Source organism: Cervus elaphus, chromosome 14 (assembly GCF_910594005.1).
Source record: "Cervus elaphus chromosome 14, mCerEla1.1, whole genome shotgun sequence".
Classification (NCBI taxonomy): Eukaryota; Metazoa; Chordata; class Mammalia; order Artiodactyla; family Cervidae; genus Cervus; species Cervus elaphus.
The window spans coordinates 32,704,173-32,729,049 of NC_057828.1; the positions used below are offsets into that span (position 1 = coordinate 32,704,173).

The 24,877-nt window shown below is 39.2% G+C and overlaps 1 protein-coding gene and 1 non-coding gene across 2 annotated transcripts in view; both read left to right on the plus strand.

Moving 5' to 3' along the window:
* The window catches only part of SMYD3 (SET and MYND domain containing 3), a 709,727-nt gene that overhangs the window by 10,075 nt on the left and 674,775 nt on the right, over positions 1-24,877 (plus strand). The window lies entirely within an intron of this gene.
* LOC122708386 lies at positions 21,432-21,558 on the plus strand. Its single transcript, XR_006345167.1, has one exon. It is a non-coding gene; the product is annotated as a small nucleolar RNA SNORA18 (small nucleolar RNA).

Here is a 24,877-nt window from a genome sequence, read left to right on the forward strand (position 1 = left end):
GTGGAGAGTTCTTACAAAACATGGTCCACTGGAGAAGGGGATGGCAAAGCACTTAAGCATTCTTGCCTTGAGAACCCCATGAACAATATGAAAAGATGCTATTGTCTCTGCTTTATGTCGTGGGCCTGAAAACTTGGTAAGTCAGCAGAACTGGTGGAAAGATAATCTGATATCAAGTGGAAGAAAGGAAGAACAAATTGGAATCCAACTAGAACTAATAGGACAATTGGAACCTGTGTCTATCGTTGCCTTCCCCTTCAATGACACCGATGGCCTGCAGAAATTGCTGATGCTCTTTGCCACAGTACTGTTTGCCTTGAAGAACGTTCCGGAAGAGATACGGTGGGAATTGTTGGAGGAAAGAGCTTGCCTGCTGCCCCAGGCCATACAGTGAGCCTTTAGATGAGTGACAGTGTATACAAGCTGCAACAGTGCGTGGTACCCTACACAGACTTTCAGAATACAATGTCAGCTGCTGCACTTCTGCCCTCCAAATCTCACCATGTCTTTTTGGGCAACCTTCATCTAGAATCACACAGAGAGGGAGTTTTGGTAAATATAGTTCCAGTTTCCTATGTTGCTAAACTGCAGAAGCCACCACAGGTCACCCCTTGTCATCTATACATACTTCATTTAACTGTACTCAACTGTACTTAACAGACAAGTGCAAACTCACTCTCCCACCTGACTATCCTTTGCACAACTGAAAACACTAGCCCTGTCCCAGAAAGAGTATCCAAAATCTCTTTACCCATCTTTGGGTGATTTCATTCTTCTTAGAGCTGAATCACATTCTCCTTTCAATAGTCTATAACTTTGATATCCAGGAATTACTGTCATTCACTGAGATCCATCTGTCTTCTCCATTGCTGTATAGGCAAGTTAAACGACGATGTGGGAGGAATCATCACCTTTGCCTCTCACCAACCACTGATGGTAGCATTACACCCTCCAGAAATGCAGTAATGGTTTTGGTTCAGTGTTGAGGAGGGTAAAGGCAGTTCTAGTGGCTTCCACTTGAGCCATAAGAGCCATTACTACATGGGTTAGGGAGTGAGTGGGGATTCTAACAGCTGTTGATGATGTTCTTCCCAAATATGCATTCTAGAACTAGAGACTGTAACCGTGAGGTTGATCTGAGGGCTTACCAAGTCCTCTGTGAAATGAATCTGAGCTAAAATCCTGTTGATTCTCTGACTTCCACAAGCTTCTATTTCTGAGAGATTGGACCAAATTTTGGTTCTGGGCCAAGAATTAAGTTCTGGGCCAATGTCCGGTAACCCACCCCCACCAACATCTGTATTATGTCCTCTTCCCTAGTGCAAAGTTATCCTTGTAAATGGCTGTAGATGTCTTTTGGGAAGCCTAGGAGGAAAATATATATATTATCCATATTTGGCTCTGTGGTAGAGTTCTTCAAGGACCTGACCTTCCCTTCTCTCAAGGGGCTTTGGGTCTGTGAAATGGTTCAAGTCTGGGAATTGGTGGGAGGAGAGGGGGCCAGAGGATGAGATGGTTGGATGGCATCATTGACTCAATGGACGTGAGTTTGAGCAAACTCTGGGAGATAGTGAAGGACAAGGAAGCCTGGTGTGCTGCAGTCCATGGAGGTCGCAAAAAGTCAGACACAACTGAGCGACTGAGCAACTACAGCACTTTATTTTTTCAGTGATTGAAGTCATACTTCTGTTTGCCAGACCTAGAAGTTTTCTCCTTATATTAATCAGGTAAAACTTTAGTAGATTGCCTTTCTATTTCAGTTCTAGGGACACACTGATTAATTAGGCTATGTCAAAGATCTCTGCAGTTCAAATTTTCTGGTTACTGCTTTGGCTGTCTTTATAGTATCTACTCCCACCTTCTCTTTGGTGACTGAGTACTGTCATCCCTTCTACCATGGGGCCCCACTGTCCCCCATTCAGTTTTGGGAGCCCTGTTTGATGGCAGGAGTTCACACTTTTATTCCTGGCCTCTGGAGAATAGCCACCACTGAGCTCTTAAGGCAGGCCAGGGCTTCTCTTATGCAGGTATTTCTTTTAGCTTGGTGAATGGCAAGTTATCTGGATCCTTCCTGGGACATGGTTCAGGGTTGGGTAAGCAAGTCTTACATATTAAATCCACTCAGCATTGTGATCTCCCTAAGCCATCAGATAACTTCCTCCTCAGTGAGTGAAACTTCAGACATTGCAGTTTCATTTAGTGTAGGTCACCTTTAGATTGGAAAAGACTTGGACAGTGGGAAAGATTGAGGGCAAGAGGAGAAGGGGACAACAGAGGATAACATGGTTGGATGGTGTCATTGACTCCATGGACATGAGTTTGAGCAAACTCCGAGAGAGTGAATGACAGGAAGCCTGGCACGCTGCAGTCCATGGAACCGCAAAGAGTTGGACACGATTGAACCACTGAATAGCAACAAACTTTAGTTCAGCTCTCAGCCAACCAAGCAGACTGTTAAGAGTCATTTCCAGCTGCTTGAGCCAACCAATTGAATTCACAGTCTTGGCTCCATATCAATAAATCCACTCATATCAATACATTCAGCTCAATCCAGAATTATTGGGACTTTCCTGGTGGTCCAGTGGTTAAGAATCCACCTGCCAATTCTGGTGATGTGGGTTTGATCCCTGGTCATGTAACAAAGATCCTACATGCCATGGGGAAGCTGAGCTCATGTACTCTAGAGCCTGTGTTTCACAAGAGAGGCCCTTGTGCCACAACAAGACAGACCACGTGCTGCAACTAGAGAAAGCCCACTCACCACAGTGGAGACCCAGAGCAGCTGAAAAAAAATCCAGGGATTTCCCTGGTGGTCCAGTGGGCAAGACACCAAACTCCCAATGCAGGGGACCTGGGTTTGATCCCTCATCAGGGAACTATATCTCAGTTCAGTTCAGTTCAGTCGCTCAGTCGTGTCCAACGCTTTGCAACCCCATGAACCACAGCACACCAGGCCTCCCTGTCCATCACCAACTCCCAGAGTCCACCCAACCCATGTCCATTGAGTCGGTGATGCCATCCAACTATCTCATCCTCTGTCATCCCCTTCTCCTCCTGCCCTCAATCTTTCCCAGCATCAGGGTATTTTCCAGTGAGTCAGCTCTTTGCATCAGGTGGCCAAAGTACTGGAGTTTCAGCTTCAACATCTGTCCTTCCAGTGAACACCCAGGACTGATCTCCTTTAGGATGGACTGGTTGGGTCTCCTTGCAGTCCAAGGGACTCTCACATGCCACAAAGAAGACCCACTGCAGACAAATAAATAAAAATAAATAAATATTTTTTAAAAATCCAGCGTTATCTTTCACCTGAACCCAACACTACAGCACTCTTAGCACCCTTTCACATATGTGTTTCCCAAGTTTTTGTTGATATAAATTGGCAAAATCTTGCAGTTCTTTTGGTGTGTTATTCACCTCCAAATAGGTCACGTTTTTTTAGCTTTGTCCTTGGGGCCCAACCAGACTTGAATCTGGCCATAGATCTAGAAACCCTCAAAGGTGGTGAAAGTAGTTCCCAGAGAGGATCAGTCATCCTTTATAAGGCACTTGGCATAGGGAAGGCCTTTGCAGCTTCTTCAGGCAAAGGGAAACCAACCTCTTCAGAGTACTTTACTGGTAAAGGTGATTCAACATAATTTGGGAGTTCAAGGTGCCAAATTTCATGAGTATCTGCCCAAATGTTTGCATTTCATATTTAGGGCCCCACTCCTTACCTGTCAGTTCTCTAACTTTATGTAAGAGTTAAACACATGAGTTTGGAAATTCAGCTTATGTTGTCATCCAGTTCTTGCTGAATGTGGTCTGTGAATCAGTAGCATCTCTGCCAACTGGGAGCTTGTTAGCAATGCAGAGTTCTCTGCTGCACCACAGACTTACTGAATCAGAATATGCATTTTCTGTGTGTGACTTCAAGATATCTGTGTAACTTGTATTTACATTAAATTAAGACCATGATTTCTATAAGTACTTCTAAATTTTAAATTCTCAGCAGTCCAATAATTGGATAAATATTACATTTGAGATTATTTTGGGGATTTTTATGGTTTTTTAAACTTTTAAATCTATATATACATCTAAAATTTTTGCAGGTTAATGTTTTAGATGATTTCTACTTTCTATTTGGGAGTTCTGCAAGGAGTCTTAATTAGATGTGATGCTCCCTCTGGTGGACAGTGGATGAAAAGCATGCAGACATTTTTCAGGATGCTGAGGGGCTTGGTTTTTGGCTATTAATGCTTAATATGGGGACTTCCCTGGTGGTCCAGTGGTTAAGAATCCTCCTTGCTAATGCAAGGGATGCAGGTTTGATTCCTGGTCAGGAAACGACGATCCCACATGTGGTGGAGCAACTAAGCCCACATGCTGGAACTACTGAACCTGCACACCACAACTAGAGACTCCATGTACCACAAGGAAAGGTCCCACCCGACGCAGCGAAGATCGCAAGTGCCACAACTAAAGACCCAGTGCAGCCAAATGAATGAATAAATAGTTCCCGACCCAGGGATTGAACCCCTGTGTCCTGCATTACAGGCAGATTCTTTACTGTCTGAGCCACCAGGAAAGCCCAAAGAAATATTAAAAAAAAAAAAAATTTTTTTCCCTGAGTGATCATCTTCAGGACCCTCCCTTCCAAACTGTTCTCAACCTCTGACATTTCCCATAACGTTTGTTTTGAATTTGAACCAAAAATACTCCAACCCGAATCAAATTTTGTCATAATTATCTATATAAAACTCACCATAATGAAAGAGCGCTGGGCAAACTGATATGGTAACAGTGCCTTATTTTTTTGTTTGGCCATGCCACGAGGCTTGTGGGATGTTAGTTCCCAGACTAGGGATTGAACCCGAGCCCTTGGCAGTGACAGTGTGGAGTCCCAACCACTGAGTCACCAGGGAATTCCCAACAGTGCCTTTTTAATAATATTGATCATGTTATTCACATTGAGAGTCAAAAGATCTTGTCTGAAACTGGTAGTTGAATTTGTGATGATATGAGAGGAAAATTGTGCCTTTCATCTATTTATAGTGGAATTTATGACTATGAAATATTTTGTGCAAATAATTTCCCCCCTATGTTTTGCTGTAACGATTACTAGGATGAAAATAATAAATGTGACTGGGTGCAATGACCTTTTCTTTTATATAACATTCTGATCTTAGAACTCAAATGGTTGCTTTTCCAGGGGCATAGGTCTGTACCTGAACAGTTCCTTTTCAGTTCACCCATGTGACAAACACCTTAGACATTTTGCTTTAAAAGTAAAAGTTGTCAAAACCATTACTTCATTTGTCTGAATCCACTAAAAAATTGCCTTTTTAAAGTTAGCTTGTTGCCATTTTACTATTTTACACATGGCCTATTCATGTTCAATTTAAAATACTTAAGGGCATTTATAGTCCTAGATTAATGTTGATTTTTATTCATTACTTTGGTTGAAAATTATAATGTTATGAAGTTCTCTGGTTTGTTTTGTTATTGTTGTTAGCCATCAAGGCAAAAATGATGAGAAAGATCTCATAAGGGAATAAAGATAGATTGATAGATCAACAGATTTGGCTTCATGAAAGAACTGTCTTATAATGGGAAGCCAAGAAACTGAGGAAAATATTTGTAACACAGAAAGGCATATATCTTTAATATATAAAATTCATTCATAAATCAATAAGAGAACTGGGACCTTCCCCCTCTTTGTTGCAGTCTCTAAACAGTTGTGAGCCTCAAATTTCTCTGGGAGATTTTCTGATTCATGGGTTCTCAACATTGTCTACCCATTGGAAGCAGCTGAGGAGCTTTAAAAGAATACTGATGCATGGGTCCCACCCAGAGATTCTGCTTTATTTGGTTTAGAGTATGGTTTGAGCATAGAAATTTTAAGACTCTCCAGGTTATTACAATGTTTAGTCTGAGTTGACAACTACTCTCTTTTTTTACCATAACTAACTCCCTTCTTTGTGTCTTTAAATTCAAGGGCTAGGGTGAAATTGGCACAGCTGGGTTTAGTCAAGCTACTTAGGATACCATAAATAATTCTGCAGTTGAATTTCAAACTGGATATTTACATTAGTATGTTCCATTCATATTTAAATAATCATCATATGTGAGACAAGCATGTATTAAGTTGTATTTTTAATTTGAATGGTTGTGATATTTCTCACAAATCAACTTCATGAGTATATAAAAATTTAATTCCTGTTGGCATTTTTCAACTACTGTGTTTACTCTTGTTAAGAAATAGATGTTAATTAGAAAGATTGATGTTGTACAGGTGATCAAGAAAAGAATGCTTGGATATTTAGGAAATAGTTTCTCTGGAAAGTTTTTTATTTTTTTGACTATGATATTAGATAGTTTAGGTGCTGAAAACTTAAACATTTTACAGAAGACTTTCTTAAAGTCTATGAAACATTGGTGTTCACTCCTTGTAAAATTTACTTGTAGAATTTTTAAAAATATCCAGATGTCTGGGCCACAACTTTAAAGCCCTACAGGTAAGGCTGATGCATAGGTAAGGCTGAACTGAGAACTTTTAGGAAAGGGGTGGGGAAAGATATAAGTAAATATAAGTGAAAGAGATAATAGCTGTGGGGTATAACTAATGGAGAGATACATATAGACTCTATGCATGTCTGATCAGTCACTTCAATCATATCTGACTCTGTGACCCTATGGACTGTAGCCCACCAGGCTCCTCTCTCCAAAGGATTCTCCAGGCAAGCATACTGGAGTGGGCTGTCATGCCCTCCTCCAGGGGATCTTTCTGACCCAGGGATCGACCCCGTGTCCCTTATGTCTTCTGCGTTGGCAGGTGGGTTCTTTACTACCAGCGCCACCTGGGAAGCCCATAGATTCTGTAGCAGATCATTTTGACTATATTGGAATGTTATTTGTATGGAAGGTTATAGTGAATAAGGTTGGAATAGATTCTGGAATACAGAAGGCCTTGATGGTCAGGCTAAATAATTTGAACTCTATTTTGTAAGTATTGAGGAGTTCATAAATGTTTTTGAGTGGCGATATGAAATGTATAAAAGTTGAGAAGACTTGTGCAGGAGAACTGGTTTGGTGAATGTGACTGGGGAGAGATGTGGAAAGACTGGAGATGGGGATTCCAGTTAAGGGAAAATTTCCTTTACTTGTGTATGAAGTAGTGAAGGCCTAAGTTAGGAGGGTGTTAGAGAGCCTGGCAATAAAACAGGTCCTTTTAAGAGAAGAGTTGATACAGTTCATTGACTGATTGTCAGGTGAGGGAGAAGTAAAAGATGAATGCAGGATTTTGGCTTTAATTGTTGGAATAATGACACTAGCAGCAATGATCGTGGTGCTATTTGAAGTCATTGGTGTGGCTGAGATCCTCAGGTAATAAGTTACAGAACAAAAGATAGCACTGTTGAGGACCAAGCTTAAGAAAAATCAGTTTTCAGGGCTGGGAGGCAAGAGAAGGCTATTAAATAAGGTAATAGTGCCCTTTTGGGGGGCTTAGGTTTTACTGTCTGTGTAACATAAGTGATTTAATTCTCTGAGCCTCAATTTTACTGTTTTTGAAATGAAGGGGGCTTGAAATGAAGAGATTGAATGATTTCTGACATCCTTTTGAAACTCTTCTACAGTTCTTGAGATCATTCCTGTATTTGTTGCCTCTTCCTCCTTTTTTTTTTGTAACAGCTTTATTGAGATATAGTTCTTATACCATATCATATATTCAGTGATATAACATAAAAGACCATTTTTTCTATTTTTAACTGTGTAATTCATTGGCATTAAGTACATTGAAATGTTATGCAACCATCTCCACAATTTTAGCACATTTTCAACACCCTCAAAAGAAACCCTGTACCTTAAGCCTATCTTCTACTTTAAACAGAGGAAAACCTTAAGATTTAAACCCTTGAATTCAGCTTATTTTCTACCTGCCTTGTAACCAAATGAATTCACAGCCACCTAGAAATCACTTTCAGTTCCAAATCAGCTCCTTGCCATTTTGACCCGCTAGGTGGCAGTGTGGGAACACCAGGTAGGAAACGTGAATGGAGGACTCTTTCTCGTTTCTGTTTCTACACAGCTACAACAGGCACTACGCAATTATATCTATTTGTGGTAGTAGGTGTGGTTGCTCTGCAGGCACCCTCAGAGGACTGCAAGTCTCCCACCCGAAGACTTTGCTAAAGCCGAATACTGTCTTTACCAATCGACGGTATTTCCAGTCTCCTAAACCTATCTTCACAGTCCCCTCTGGTTTCTGTGTATCATTTGTTAAGTCCAGTCCTTTATAATTTTCATTGCTCTGTATCTTGGAATCCTGTTCAGTCTTCAAGCCAGTGTTTTCATTTTAGCTTTTGGCTCCAGTAATTCCTTGGGTCTTTTTTCACCTTTCCCTTTGCTTTTCCTTCTTCCTCCTAGTCTGAACATCCTCTGCGATAGTGATTCTTGACTTTGCTCTTGGAACCACCTGGGGAGCTTTAAAACATCCTGACACTCAAGCTACACTCAAGGTTAATTCAGGTTCTGTTAAATCAAAACCTTTGGAATTGCAACCCAGACATCATTATTGTTTAATCTCTAAATTGCCTACTAAATATTTTTGTCATCCTTTATCTTTTATACAGTCTATGAGAAATGAGCTAATTTAACTAGATCCACTCTAAGTTCATAGTATTTCAGTATTCCAAGTGATCTATGTCTTGATTTGTTTTCTTCTTTGTCTGTTACTAGTTCTTTTCATTCTTATCTGAAAATGTCTCTTTCTTTCCTGTGTTCCCACTGCCTCTGGCTTAGTACAGGCTCCTGTCTCTGTCAGTACCCCCCTCTACCCAAAGACTACCAGGAAAATACAAGCCATTGAACGAAGTGGGGTTTATTAATTCATTGCAATGAGAAAACTCACAGACCGTGGGGGAATTGTGGGGTGTCTCAGAGGATGTTGGAAAGGATTTTTTATAGGATTTGGCTTGTATTTGGCAAGTGGTTTGGAGAGGGCTCAAGGAAGTAAAACTTTGCTTGAAGTTGGATGTGGTCAGGAAGCTGGGCGATTCAGTGATTTAAATCTTACCTAGAAGGCAGGAGGAATGAATTGAGGCTACAACTATGATTGATAAAGAAGCTGCAGTCACCTGTGTTAGCCAGGATGGGGAATGTCTGATCATTTTTGTGACTTGGACATTGTTCATATTTTTTGTTCATGGCTACAGAGAAGTCTTTTTTTTTTTTTGTCTTGATCCATCTTTGCCACAGAATAGCTTTGTCTGACGATGATGCTTGTGGAATTACCTTCAACAGGGGGCACCACCCACTAGCTATGAGTGTTGGGCAGCTTCTAGCACTGTGTCTAGATGTTTTCCTTATACTTTGACATTTTCTCCTTCCCTTAGTTAGCCAAAGTTGATTGTGCCAGGCTGGCTCTGACAGTGAGGGGCAGCTTCTTTCTAGAGCAGTTTCTTAGATGACTGTATCTTTTTTATAGCTCTTCCCTCTTTCGGTTTGTTCTGTGCAGTACTGACATAATAGTCTCCCTTAATAAATGTCCCTTCAATGACTGATTCTTAGCGCTCTCAGATTAGCAAGTGGTCCTGTCTTATCCGGCCCACCTCTGCTCAGCCTTACCTCCCAGTGTACCTTCTGTCTCGGTCGGACTGGTTTCCTCTGAGCCTCGGGAGCCAGTCATTCTCCCCTTGCTCTTGCCTGCTGTCACACGTGTTGTCTTTGCTGGTTTTGTGAGTTGACGGAAGTGACTTCCTGCTCTGAAGTGACTTCCTGCTCTGACCTTTGCTTTCTTCACCTTGAACGCTGCCTCTCAGGTATTCTTAGAATGAAGAGAGATAACATGTCTGAAAGTATTTGGTACGTAAGAGGCGTTCATACTTACCGTTCTTGCTCTCCTTCTCACTGATTTCCTTCATTGATCTGCAGTATTAGGTAATATTACATAATTTAGTTCCCAAGTTGGTTCTTACCAGATTTTATTGCATTTGGTTTCAGCCTCCTTGAGGACAAGGATGTAGTCTTATTTTCCTGTGAATTTCCAGGGCCTGGCACAGTACTGAGCATACAGGAATGCTTCATAAGCGTTTCAGTTTCTGCGATTTACAGGGCTATCAGAGCCCTGTGTCTACAGCCAGCTCCTGAGACGTTTTCCTTATACTTTGAAACTTTCTCCTTCCCTTATTTAGTTAATATGCTCTGTCGGCACTACCAGTTAAGAGAGCTAGTGTATGTTGGGCCACAGGCTGAATTCTTTTTATCAAAATTATAATTCTATGTAACCACCAAGAAGTTTATATCAAAATAAATTTTAAGCCCATCAGCAGATGAATGGATAAGGAAGCTGTGGTACATATACACCATGGAATATTACTCAGCCGTTAAAAAGAATTCATTTGAACCAGTTCTAATGAGATGGATGAAACTGGAGCCCATTATACAGAGTGAAGTAAGCCAGAAAGATAAAGAACATTACAGCATACTAACACATATATATGGAATTTAGAAAGATGGTAATGACAACCCTATATGCAAAACAGAAAAATAGGTGAGTATTTAATTTACCTGTTAAAGATGACTGAAAGTTCAAAGAAAGTAAATTTTAAACATAGATAACTTCATACCAATGTACTTTTACTCTCTGCCTCAGCCTACATGTAGTCAGCTACAGAGATAATTTTAGTTTTTTTAAAAAATTGAAGTATAGTTGATTTACAGTGTTGTGCCAATCTCTGCTGTATAGCAAAGTGACTGAGTTATACACATGTAGACATTCTCTTTACAGAGATAATTTTAGATAATTATTTAATCGTGTATAATTTTTAGTGTTGATCTTTCATGACTCTGTGTCTTTGAGTGACACAAGATAATGAAACTCTCTGATTTCCTATTATTTTTATTTTTGAATGATTTTAATGATTTTTAGAGTATTTGATTTTCAGCTTCTTTAGTTTACTCTCAAATTGCTGTCTAATAAAGCAGACTTCTCTTCTGTCCTTTTTCTTTCCCTCTAGTTGTTAAGTTTGGGTCTTCTGTCCTTTTTCTTTCTCCTTAGTTGTTTAATTTTGGGCACCTTAACCCCTGGACTTTTGTTTCCTCATTCATAAAGTAAGGATAATATCTATGTCATGTGACCTTTATGAAGGTTAAGTGAAAGAACACATCTGAGAGTACCTAGTATAATGCCTGGAATATTGCTGTTTCTCAAAGCATGACCCACAGCCATCAGAATGAGCTGGCAGTGGACTTATTTTAAAATTTGTTTTTCTGTGTTTCTCAGAATATGTACCATTTTAGGTACAGTGGTGTACATTTTTACTAGACTACCTGGGTGATGTTGGTATGCAGCAAATTTTAAGACATGCTTACCTGCAGGATAAGAACACATTCCTTATGGAATTTGTCTTTTTGCCTACTTTGTCTTATTGGCACTGAAATTTGAGAATACTAGGGTGAAATAAGTATTACTTGAATGTAAATATTTGCAGCATATCTCAGTAACAGCCTGATTAAAGTTTTTACTATTTTTCTCTATGCTTAGCTCTGACTTTTTTCTTGGAAAACTTCACTTTTATCTATCTTAACTTTGCGTTTTGATTGATTTTCTTGAACCTGACCTTTTAATATTGGAGATCTATAGTAAGATCTTCTGTTGTCTTTAGTTAAGATGTACAACTCAAGCTAGCAGATGATTCTAGAAGTCTAGTTTAAAATGGCCATGTAAGAACTGTCTTTAGTCATTAATTAGTCAGTCACAGAATGAGTAACTTGATTTAAATATAACTTGGAGCCCACCCCTTAATGAGCAGGATTTAGTGAGCAGTGCATTTGTGGGTGGTCAATTTATTGGCAGGTCAAATGCTTCATGTACTACTGGTCATCGGAAATGGAGAAGCATAGTAAGTGGCAGCTATGTTAGAGACTGAGCTTAGTTTTCTGCAGCAGACTGACACCTTCTGAAACTCTTTTCTTGTATTTTGAAGCATCTCCTATTTTTTCCTTTTTCTTTCCATAGATCAACAGATTACTCAATTACCCTGTTTGTTAAAGTGTTACTCTCTTTTCCATGTACTGATAGCATATATCTTTTAGTCTGTACTACATTGTATTTTAGTTAATTATTTGAACTTGTATTTATTATATAATTTTCTGTCTCCCCGGGAATCTCTGATTGCAGGAACTATGTCTTTTAGTACTGCCAGTATATACCAATTCTGATGGTTCTCCCTCTCATATAAATTAAATTCCTCAGTCTAGTTTTCAACCTTATTTTCTTTATTTTTCTCTAGTACAGGTAAATAATTTTATTTTCCTATCTTGGAGACTGTGATCCTCTGCCTTCCTTCTAGGTCCAGCGGCCATCCTTTTTGAAGAGTGTTAACGCTCCTCTTTTCTTTCAATGTTGTCATTTGGAGAACAGCACATTGTTTTGTCTTTAAGGCTTTTGATCATGGATGAGAATGAGTGTGATGTGTGGACTCCTTTTTGGGGGAGCCGTTACTCTTTTTAGGGAAGCAGTTACTCTTTTTGAGATTAGATTTTAATATTTATTAACCTGTTTGTCTACATGTTGTGGTAAAAAAAAAAATAGCTCTGTACTTAGGGCAAGGAAATTTAAGTTTGAGTTCTTCTTCTGTTACTTGTCAGATTTGTGACTTTTCACTTGCCTCATCTGATAAGATGATAGTTCCTATCTATATCCATGGGATTATAGTGAAGATCAATTTATTATAGTTAATATTATATACCAAAGAATTATGTAAATGTGGTATATTATCAAAATCATCACTTGTATCCCTGAAATAGCTTTTAAAAAAATGAAAGAATTGGGTTTTTCTGTTTTTGGCTGAAGCATTCAGAAGTTGGTATAGTTACTTGTAGGTGAATGTCACCTATAATGTCTTTTGGATAATGAATCTGTTATTACTCATTCTAGAGGAATTTCAACCTGTTAATACTTATGTCATGCCTGTTAAGGAGCTTTGTTATCAGATACATTTTGGTTCAGGTTCTGAACCATTTATTAGAATTTTCCCTGATGCTCAGCAGGAAAGAATCTTCCTGCAATGCAGGAGGTGTGAGTTTGATCCCTGGGTCGGGAAGATCCCTGGGTAAAGAAAATGGCAACCCATTCCAATATTCCTGCTTGGAAAATCCCAGGGACAAAGGAGCCTGGCAGTCCATTAACTCACAAAGAGTTGGAGACAACTTATTGACTAAACAACAATAACAATGCCATTTATTAATTGTATGAACCTGAAAAATTACTTGCTGCACCCAGTTTCTTCATTGATAAATGGGGTTGATAGTAACAATAACAACAATAGCAACAGGACCTACCTTATAAGGTTGCTGAAAGAAAGAAATGAGAAAACCTATGATAAAGTATCCAGCATCCAGTGTGATGCCTAAGATATTATTTGTGGTTGATAAGTAAATAGTAATAGTGATAGATGGTACCACCCTTATGGCAGAAAGCGAAGACGAACTAAAGAGCTTCTTGATGAAGGTGAAAACTCAACATTCAAAAAACGAAGATCATGGCATCCGGTCCCATCACTTCATGGCAAATAGATGGGGAAACAATGCAAACAGTGACAGACTTTATTTTCTTGGACTCCAAAACCACTGCAGATGGTGACCGCAGCCATGAAACTAAAAGATGCCTGCTCCTTGGAAGAAAAGCTATGACAAACCTAGTGGTGTATTAAAAAGCAGAGACATCACTTTGCCGACAAAGGTCTGTATAATCAAAGCTATGGTTTTTCCGGTAGTCATGTATAGATATGAGAGTTGGACCATAAAGAATTCTTCGGCTGAACGGCAAAGAATTGATGCTTTTGAACTGTGGTGTTGGAGAAGACTTGAGAGTCCCTTGGACTGAAAGGAGATCAGAGCAGTCAATCCTAAAGGAAATCAACCCTGAATATTAATTGGAAGGACTGATGCTGAAGCTGAAGCTCCAATACTTTAGCCACCTGATGCGAAGAGCCGACTCATTGGAAAAGACCCTGATGCTGTGAGGGATAGAAGGCAGGAGGAGAAGGGACGACAGAGGATGAGATGGCTGGATGGCATCATCAACTCCACAGACATGAGTTTGAGCAAGCTCCGGGAGATGGTGAAGGGCAGGGAGGCCTGGTGTGCCGCAGTCCATGGGGTCGTGAAGAATCGGACAGGCTGAGAGAGTGAACAGCAACAAAATGGTGAGAGTACGTATAGAGGATGATGATATTTAACACTTCTAGAGTACTCGCCATTACAGGAACAATGCCAACGCTTTCAGCGTGCATTATGTTATATAATCTCACAAAATCTCCTGAGGTCTCTGTGAAAGTGTTAGTCACTCAGTCGTGTCTGACTTTTTGCGACCCCATGAACTGTAGCCTGCCAGGCTCCTCTGCCCATGGAATTCTCCAGGCAAGAATACTGGAGTGGGTAGCCATTCCTTTCTCCCCAGGATCTTCCCGACCCAGGGAATCCAACTCACCATCTCCTGCTTTGTAGGCAGATTCTTTACTGTCTGAGCCACCAGAGAAGCCCATGAGGCCCATGAGGTAGATATTCTTATTATTCCCATTTTATAGATAAGGGAACTAAAATTTAGATAAGTTCTAACTTGCCCTAGGCATCCAGCTAATGCTATTATTCCTGAAGTTAGAGCCCATGAACTTTATTATTAATTAAGCTTTTCTTTCCTGTTTGAAATTTGTCAGATGTCAACAGTAATTATACATTCTGTGATGTAATAAAATTGATGATAAAATAATCTCTCTTAGAGATTAGGGAAAATTGTACAGACAAGATTGAATATATAAAACCTTTCTTGTAATGTGTAACTAGCCCAGTAGTTTAGAGATTTAGGTCGAAAGTTATGTATTTTTTGTCCTTCATTATCTTAAAAACTTTTTTGTGAATAGCATCAGTTAAAATAGTGAAAAAACAATGATCCATTTATTAATATATGAAATATTATTTGTAATTAACCACAAACTACTTGGACTGCATTAAGACTTTGTTTTTATCACAAAGACCCCAAATAGCAGAATGGCTGAAAGGGGGAGAGAGAGAAAGAGAGAAGAGAAGAGAGAGATACAGATTATTATGTTTTCTGTGAATGCTCATCGCTGATATTTATAAATATATATATTTTTTCTCTGTTGTGCTGTCTTATTTGCTCCATGCTCTTGTAAAAAAAGCTGATGTGAGAGTCAAGACTGTATGAGAGAACATAATTACATAATTACACAACCTTTCTTCCCATAAATGGTCCCTTAAGCCTTTAGGTCAGCAATAGAGATAACTTAGTGGCTGTTCTTGTAAAGAACAAAGAAGTTCTATAGTTTTGTTTTTAGAGAAAGCAATCTTTGTGTTTGCATACAACAATGCTTTGGTAAATGCTGTGTATTTAAGGGAAGAATAGGGTACCTTTGGGGGCTCAGTGAGTATTTTGATATTAGTCTTAAAGCATATTTTCATGCTGTGAATGATAACTTGTGATAAACTGATGCTCTGGGTGTCTTAATGGTTGTTCTTTTCATCGCCAGTTTAGTATGACTCATTATGTAATGCTCTTTAATGTTTTGCTTGAATTAATGTGAATGTTTTATGAGAATACCAGATTTCAAGGACTTATCAACAGCTTAATTCTTAGTTTAATGTTAAAGCGCATCAACTGAGGTATACATATCATCAAGGGAGAACTCCTCCTTTCACTGCCTTAACTTAAAAAGGAACATTAGAAAAGAAGTCATGTGGGTGCAGTAGAAAATCAGTTTTGTTGCTGTGAGCAGTAAATCCTCTCTAAATGTACAACTGGGTTTTGTTTAGGTTCAAGAGAGGGCCAGTGAGATCAATCTGGTTGCGTAAGAACATATGGTCTAAGTCAGAAGAAACCTGAAATTTGGGGTAACTAGTTTTATCTCTTTGGGAAATCTACTTACAACCATAGACTCTTGGGAATCTTAGAGGTTCCCTGGTCCCCCTTTGCTTGTGGTGTAATGTTTTCTTCTCTATGTTCTTGGCTGGCAGTTTTCCAGGATCTTATTGGACATTTCTCCTAGTGAGAAATATATGACTTTGATCTTCTTGCACTTGAAATTGGAGTAATACTTGTTTCTCACTGTCTCCTAGGTTATTGTGTTTATAAAAGATGTGTAGCTTGTTACCTTAATTTCACCAGCTGAAGTTCCGTGTCTCTTAGTTCAGGGGCTGGCCACATCTTTAGAAAAAGGTGCTGCACTGAGATTGAGTAGCTGTTTATCCTATGACATGTGAGAGGATGGGTATGTGTGCCTCTGACTGAGCGTTGTGGAGAGCCTGTCTTGGTTGTTGCTGCTTATGTTTGGCCATGATCTAGGCCAGGAAAGGGAATGAGATGGCTTCCAGCCATTGTAGATGTTTAAAAAAAAAAATCTGATGGAACTTGTATCACATGGGTGCTTTTGTGTTTGACGGAACTAGATACATGACTAATTAATTTGTAAAGTGATAAAAAGTGCCTAGTATGTGCCTGTAACTTTGAGGATTGGGTCCGTGAGGAGGACTGCCATGACTTTACACATAATAGCAAGTGAGACCATCAGTAGAGAGGTTGTTTGTCCTGGCCTGATCCAGAGTGTCACGTCACCTTTCATGGCAAGCTGAGAAGAGTTAGTGGCTCACTCGTGTCCGACTCTTTGTGGCCCCATGGACTTTAGTCCGCCAGGCTCCTCTGTCCATGGAATTCTCCAGGCAAGAATACTGGAGTGGGTTGCCATTTCCTTCTCCAGGGGATCTTCCGACTCAGAGATCGAACCCGGGTCTCCTGCACTGCAGGCAGACTCTTTACCCTCTGAGCCACCAGGGAAGGCGGGATTCTCATGGTGAACTGAGAATCACTTTAATGAGAGATGGTATGGAAGTGTTTTAAGCTCCTCAGAGAAAAGATGACATGCTGATCTGAAGGTCTTTGGAGCAGACTTATTTATTAACTTTTTAAACAAATGTTTATTTCCTTATTTGTGGCTGTGCTGGGTCTTTGTTGCCGCGTGCAGGCTTTCTCTAGTTACGGTGAGCGGGGGCCACCCCCTTGTGGTGCTCAGGCGTCTCACTGCAGTGGCTCGTCTTGTCACGAAGCACAGGCTGTAGGTGCGTGGACTCCAGTAGTTGCAGCACATGGGCTCACAAGTTGCGGTTCTTGGGCTCTAGGGCACATGGGCTCAGTGGTTGTGGATCACCGGCTTAGTTGCCCTGTGGCACGTGGGATCCTCTTGGACCAGGGATCAAACCTGTGTCTTCCGCATTGGCAAGCAGACTCTTAACCACTAGACCACCAGGGAACTCATGGAGCTGATTTATTACATTCATAATCTTTGCGTAGCAAGTCTTCCCTGTTGGTTCTTTTTAAAATTGAAATTTAAAGAGATCCTTTAAAACAACAACAACAACAACAACGAAAAACCTTACTTGGATTGCTTTGAAATTTGCTTTTAATTTATCAGAAAGACCCAAAATAGCAGGATGGAAGGGCTTAGGAGAGGATTGATTGCTATATTTTCTGTGAATGCTCATTGCTAGTAAAATTTATTTTTGCTCTGCAGTGCCGTCTTATAAGAGAGCTGATGCGAGAGCCGAAGTTGTATGAGAGAGCATCAGCGCATACCTCCTGCTTTCTTTTAGACTAGGAACTAATAGCTGTGTCCAAATAGGTAGTTTGTAAGGCTTACCTTGCTAAGAGTTGGGAAACACATTTTAATACAGTGAGAAATGTGTTGCTTATTGTTGAAGCTGGTTGATGAATACATGAAGGTGCATCATACTTTACTTCTTTGTATGTTTTGATATTTTATTGTACAAAATGTTCAATTAAAAACACTGTAAGTATGTGACAGAAAATCTCACATGGAGTCTTAGGAGCTAGACTTCTAAATCTTATTAAAAACAAATGAGGAGACTTGAACTTCTGGCAGTGCTTACATATGTATGTTCTCAAGAAGGCTGAATCCAACAAAGGTTATGGCAGGAGGAATAGTTTCTGGTCCACCTGGTACTAACCAGTTTCTTCACTATTTAGCAAGATATTTATTTAAAGCCTTCTACTTGTCAGTCATTGTTCTAAGTACTGAGCAACAGCAGGGGACAAAACTGACAAAAATCCCTGGGTTGTTCTTGACACCTGCCAAGCACATTACACGTATTTTCACACCTTATCCACAGTGCCCAGTGCAATGCTAGATGGTGAGGTATACCTTCAGTGAAAATGTGTTAAATGAATAACTGTATAGGGTAAGTGTGATTTTTATTCCCACTTGACAGTTGACATCACTAAGGCTTAAAGAAGTTACTTGACTAAAGTCACACAGTTGTTAATGACGGAGCTAGATCTTAAACTCAGGTCCTTGTGACCTCAGGTCCATGCTGTGAACCATGACCTTGTACTGCCTCCAAGATACAGGATAGGCGGCTACAACTGAGCCCTTGCATGTCCATAGACACTTTCTCACCCACTATCACTTTTACACAGACGAGCCTTAGTATCTAGGTGAGTGTGTTGTTGTTGTTTAGTTGCTAAGACGTGCCTGACTTTTTTGTGACCCCATGGACTGTAGCCTGCCAGGCTCCTCTGACCATGGGATTTCCCAGGCAAGGATACTGGAGTGGGTTGCTGTTTTTTTTCTCCAATCTAGGGATCAAACCTGAGTCTTCTGCATTGGCAGACGGCTTTTTTACCACTGAACCACCAGAAAAGCCCTTAGGGTGAATATCCTGAGATGTAATTAAATTAAGTCTTCTATCATTTAAAACATCAGCTATTAGATACTCTTATTGTGGTTTAAGTTGGTTTCTTTTTCTTGTTTTAAGTCTTTAGTCTTAATCCCTCTTATAATGTTTGGTAAAATATTACTCTAGCACTATGCTCTCATAGTGGGTCTTCAATAGATGTTTTTTAGAATAAAAACCTGGGAGGGCCTAATAGCTAATTTTCTTAGTCATCTTTGTCCTCAGCTACATAGGTATGTGTGTTTACTTGAGATTCACCTTTATGTTTTTCCCATCCAGTTAGTTGATATTTGATAATTGTTTGTCTTACTACCAATACTGTAGATGTAGGTGGCATTTGTGATACAGTATAGGTATAGGCTTTTAAAAATTAAAGATCCGCTTGGTGTGTGAGAAATACTTGTTATCTCTGTTAAGCAATCAATAACTCTACCTTAGAAATGCAATACCTGGGTCAGAGGAGATATCATGGGCTTTGGAGTCAGATAGAGCTGAATTTATTCTTTTTTTTTTTTTTTCAGTTATTATGTGACCTTCGACAGGTTGCATAAATTCCATGAAGTTTAACTTTCTCTTTTGTAATATAAAGGGTTCTATAATATCTGTTGCAGTAATAATTATGTGAGTGGTTACTATATGAAAAACCAAGAATTATGGCACAGCAAGTTTAGATAAACCTGCCCTTAGGTCACATAGTCACTAAGAGTGAATATAAATCCAGATCTGCCTAATTGCCAAACCTGTACCTATTTGCTGGTAGGAAAGCCATAAAAAATAGTCCCTTCTATCAATTTTTTCAAGTAGTTTCTCTTTTAAAAAAGTTACCTGTTGGAGAAAGTTTTATAGGTAATTTGGTTCATAAGACCAGATTTTAATTTCAAAATCTAATAAGTTCCTTGATTATATTTATTCAAATGTTACATAAAGAGGAAAAATGGAGTGCATGAACACAGAAAACTCTGGGTAGTCCTCAAAAGAGACAAGATAATTTTTAGAAATGGCTTGATTTTGAGAAAGAGAAATGAGGTTTAAGTATATTAGGAATTAACCATATTTTAATGTTGGTCTAGATTCAAACAAGTAAGTCTATTTCAGTTCGTGTCAGAGGTGTCTTTAAGTGTAAGGACTTGAAGCGTGTTGTTTTTAGTAGACAAGCATGACTAGTTGGAACAATATCTTTTTGTAATCCCGCCTTTAAAAAGTTGCTGAGCAGGAGAAATCCAGAGACAAGCTGTCTTTGAAGCTTTTTGTGGCATATTTGAGAATTGAGTAGTCAAGAGCTTTGTGTCTTAATGATGTGTCTGCTTTTATGTGTAATGTTCAGTCAAATGCCAAGTTGTAAAAGCTTGCCTACCTCCCCACTCCCCATAATAAAAAAAAAAAAAGTTGTTTTTCTTCTGTATATCTGCATGGGAATAGGAGAAATAGGCTTTTGTCCTAAGAATAGAAAAAAAGACATCGAACAAATCAAATGTATTTTAGTTGGGTCTAGAACTTCATTGTAAGTTGAAACTCTTCACATAGATTGAAAACAGCACCTTGATTCAGTACTTAAAGTCAGGATATAAATGCCTTTTTGCTTAGGTCACTGGATCCTAAGTTAAATATCATCCTCTTCTAGTGTATAGTTGGGCAGCAGAGTGAAGTGATCTAGAATTTATTACTAAAAGTGTGGTCTGTGGACCAGCAGCATTAGTGCCTTTTGGAAATGTAAAATGTCAGACCCAGCCCTTAGCCAGCTTAATCGAAGTATTCAGGTGATTTGTGTGTGTCTCAGAGTCTGAGAAGCACCAGTTGAACATGAACTATGGACATGAATCTGATACTTTCTCATGTTGTGACATTGGGCAAATTATTTAACCTCCTGAGTTTCAGTTTCCTTATTTGTAGAACAGAGATAATGGTATATGTGCAGTGCTTAGAGGAATGGAGTTCACAGGAAGTGCTTCATTAGAATTAGCAAGGTATTTTTTTAAGGTGTAGGGTACCCTATGTGCAGCACATGCGTAATTACAGAGTAAAATGCCAATGTTTGTTACCATGAACCCATTATTAATTTATTAGTAAGGGTATTAAAAATAGCTTTAGGATCATATACTAGTATTATCTTTCTGTATCAGTGTTACTTGTCATGGAATAGCAAAGTGAAAAGTAGATAACTTACAACTTTTGAGCATGAATAAAATCAATTTAAGTACAAATTCACAGTAAGAACTTTAAGCATCCCATAAATCACCAGAAGGTTGTAGTTGAGGATTTGACCATCTTTGCCAAAAGTACTAAAGGCAACACCTTAAGGTTATCATAGGACTGTTTTCTTTCTACCTGAATTGCCTCTTAAAACTGTACCTTCTTAGAAAGAGGGTGGAAGAAAGGAAGGGGGAGAATGACCCGCAGACTCTCTTCCTCTCCCCACCTCTTCCTGTCTACCTTCTTTCCTCCATTAACCCTCAAGAGTTGTTGACTTCTGCTTTAGATGTTGGAATCGTCTAAACATATTAGGGCCTACATTTTATAACCCTATATGTCGAATTAAGTTTTGCTATTAATAATTGTTTAATATTAGTTTTTAAAAAGACTAGTCAAACCTCGTTACTCCCAAATTTCTATAAGAACTGTGTAAAATGTATGTCTTGTCTGTGGGGGAAAACTACAGACTGCAAAGTTTAAGTAAAAGCTGAAAGTGCCCCTTTGAGGTCTGTCCTGATGGGGCTTTATCTGTAAACCTACATTGTTGGAAATGCTTCGTAGAGTAACTATGTGGTTTCCTTTACTCATAGAACTGTTAGGTCAGTGGGAAAGAATTACAAGACAGAGCTGCCAAGTAAACTATGAAAAACGTAACAGTCAGACTTCTAAAATCTTAGATATTGGCATATCCCAACAATCTGTACTGTTCTAAGGTGTGATAGCTTAGGAGTGGATGTGATTTGAATTTAATATATTTTTAGAGAGTGTCAAATTCAGAACTAGCAGATCTATCTTCTGACCCTAACCATGGTCCTAAAGTAAATTGCTTCAGGAAATTGGATCCCAAAGATTACAATCTTTTTCCTTAGGTGGGAAATTTTGAAGTGTGTCTGTATTCCATTGGAGATCAAAGAGATGAAAGAATTTTGTGCTGATTGACGTGACAGCTGTGGATTGAGCAAAACTTCTTTTTGAAAGGGCTATCTTACCTTGAAGATTATGACTTTGGAGGAACTAAGGTGAAGCAGTAGGAAGAATCAGAACATGTGCAATTCCTTAAAAATTTATTGGCTTAAATAAAAATTTGGCCTGTGTTATACATAATTAAAAGACCCTTTACACTTTGTGCAGAAAAAAAAAAGCTGAAAGTGCCCTAACGTAGAATTAGAATATTTTATATTTTATTTCACTTTATTTAGGTGTTAAATGTGATTAAGCATATATAGGATTAGGTTGGGCTTCCCTCGTGGTTCAAATGGTAAAGAATCTGCCTGCATTGCAGGACACCCAGGTTTGATCCCTGGGTTGGAAAGATCCCCTGGGGGAACGCATGGCAACCCACTCCAGTATTCTTGCCTGGAGAATCCCATGGACAGAGGAGCCTCGTGGGTTACAGTCCATGGGGTTGCAAAGAGTCAGACACAATTGAGCAACTGACACTTTCACTTTTTTTTTTTTTTCAGGATAGGGTTACAAATAAATCTTGGGAACTTTTGGTAGGCCTATGGTATACTGAATTTAATGGCCCTACAGATTTGTTTTGTTTTGAATATCAAAACCTCAGCCTTATTAGTGATAGACCATTTGGAAAAAATGACTTTGGTGTATGGCATCAGTTGGCCTCCACAGGATTAGGCAACAGGGGCCCACTTAGTCTCTTGGCATCACTGAATGACCCCAGGCTTTCCCCTGAGGGGCAGGGCTGCCTCTCTGCAGGTTATGACATGGACAAGTTACCCCAGGAAAGAACTCTGAAGGGACTGAGCCATTTGTGTCCAGCCTTCCAAACCCACCGGTCGTGTAAGTCATAAATGGGTCTTGGAGTTTCAGTCCATATTATGTGTCTGCTATTTTAGTACAGAAAAATGTTTCTTGACCCTTACAAGACCTATTAAAAATAATGTCCTGAGCCAAAAGCAAATGAAGTTGTAAAACAATGTTTTTAGAAAAATGGTTCTGAAATAAGCCTGGAGTAGTGATTTATAGAGCTAGTCATAAAAGATTTTTCTTCCCTGAGATGAACAGAATACCCATCAACAAAAGTAACAAGGAGCCAAGATACTTTCTCCAGTTTTAAAAAATATGTATAATAAAATAAATAGTACCATAATAAATCAGATTTATTCTGAATATATTCTAGACCTAGACTACTAAAGTGTCTCCAAGATATAAAGCAAGTTAGACTTAGTTTACTGGTTTTCCTTATTACCAGAACCTAAGCAGTGTAAAAGGATTAATTAAAGCATTAAGATACATGCTAAATAAGGGAATGTAAAAGATCAATAAATATGTATTTATTAATGGAGACCAGATTGACAATAAACTCTTATTTATTAGTAATAATTAAGCTGTAAGAAAACATAGGAAATCTTTAAATAGAACTGTTTCATTTCCTCCATTCAATTGAACAACAAATATTGTCAACTGTTCCTTCAGTGTATAACTTGAATTTGAATGTTTCTCTTTATTTGCACAGCAGCTGACATTGTCTAAACAAACACACATGCATACATACAAACACAAGCTTGTTTATTTCTATGTAGCTGTATCTACCTATTGGTACACACGTACACTGTGTGTGTGTATGTGTTTTAAGAGAAGAAATGGTCTGACGAAACTTTATGTACTACATTTGGGTTTTGGAGAAGTAAACCTAAAACAGTTCTTTTTGTTCTGGCCCAGACTTGGGTATTTATTTATCTTAGAGCAGAAGCAGGGAGCATTAAAATACGTAGAGGTGGTTATGTCATCAAAGAAGAGTGAGTCCATGGTATACAGGCCTCTATATTAGCTTTATTGGGTGTACTGAAATCATGACTTTGATCTCTTAGATCAGAAATGTTGGATACGTGTCATGCATGCTAGCATTCCTTTTCCCCTGAGCACACTTGACTAACTTCCTGTGGTTTTGTGGAATTGACTTCGAGTCCCTCTTAATACATTTCTCTTCCTAGCAGGCCATTATCTTCTGATTATAGATTATAACATGAAGCCCTTTCAAACTTCTTGTATAAATGAGGGCCCTGGGCAGTGTCGTCTCCTAAGGCTTCACATACCATTATTGTGTTTAGGACTCTGAAACCTTTATGGCTTTGATCCTAGTTACAATAGCTAGACTTAAACTCTAGAATCTCTCCTCTGCAGTGGGCAGCAACTGAAATCTGTTTATTTCTGTTAGCTTTATTTTGGCTGCATGCATCTTGCCCTGCCTGCATGCTCAGTTGCTCAGTGATGTCCAACTCTTTGCCACCCCGTGAACTGTAGCCCATGAGGCTCTTCTGTCCATGGAATTTCCCAGGCAAGAATACTGGAGTGAGTTGCTATTTCTTTTTCCAGGAGATCTTCCTGACCCAGGGATTGAGCCTGTGTCTCTTGCATCTCCTGCCTTGGCAGTGGGTTCTTTACCACTAGTGCCACCTGAGAAACCCGCATCTTGCCCTATCCGTGTGATGTTTGAGTGTCAGCCAAGAATTTTGGTAGAGTTCATACTTAGAAACTGGGGGACACATGCTCTTCTCTTTGAGGCTCTCTTTTTTCGTTTCTTCCCTTCATTTGCTAGCTGTTTTAGTTGCCCCAAACCCTGGTTTTTCAAACCAGTAAGTTAAGTCTGTGAATTTTTATTTTAATTTTAGCTGTTCCGCATAGCACAAACTGGGACCTGCCTTCAGAACAGAAGTAATTCAAACCAAGCAAGCAACCTGGAAATTCACCCAGGACTATTCCCTTCTTCCAAGGATAACCCCCGACTTCGTATCTCCCCGCACTTTTGTCTTCTCCTGTGATTTTCTCTGTGCTTTTGGTAGCTCTCCAGTACCTTTGGTAGTTGATTTTTTAATATTTTGCCCAGAGTTTATAGTTGTTATGGGCAGGAAAATTGCCCCATATAGGAGCAATTACCCATGACTTTTTTGTTCTTTCCTTTTTTATGTAATTTATTTATTTTGGT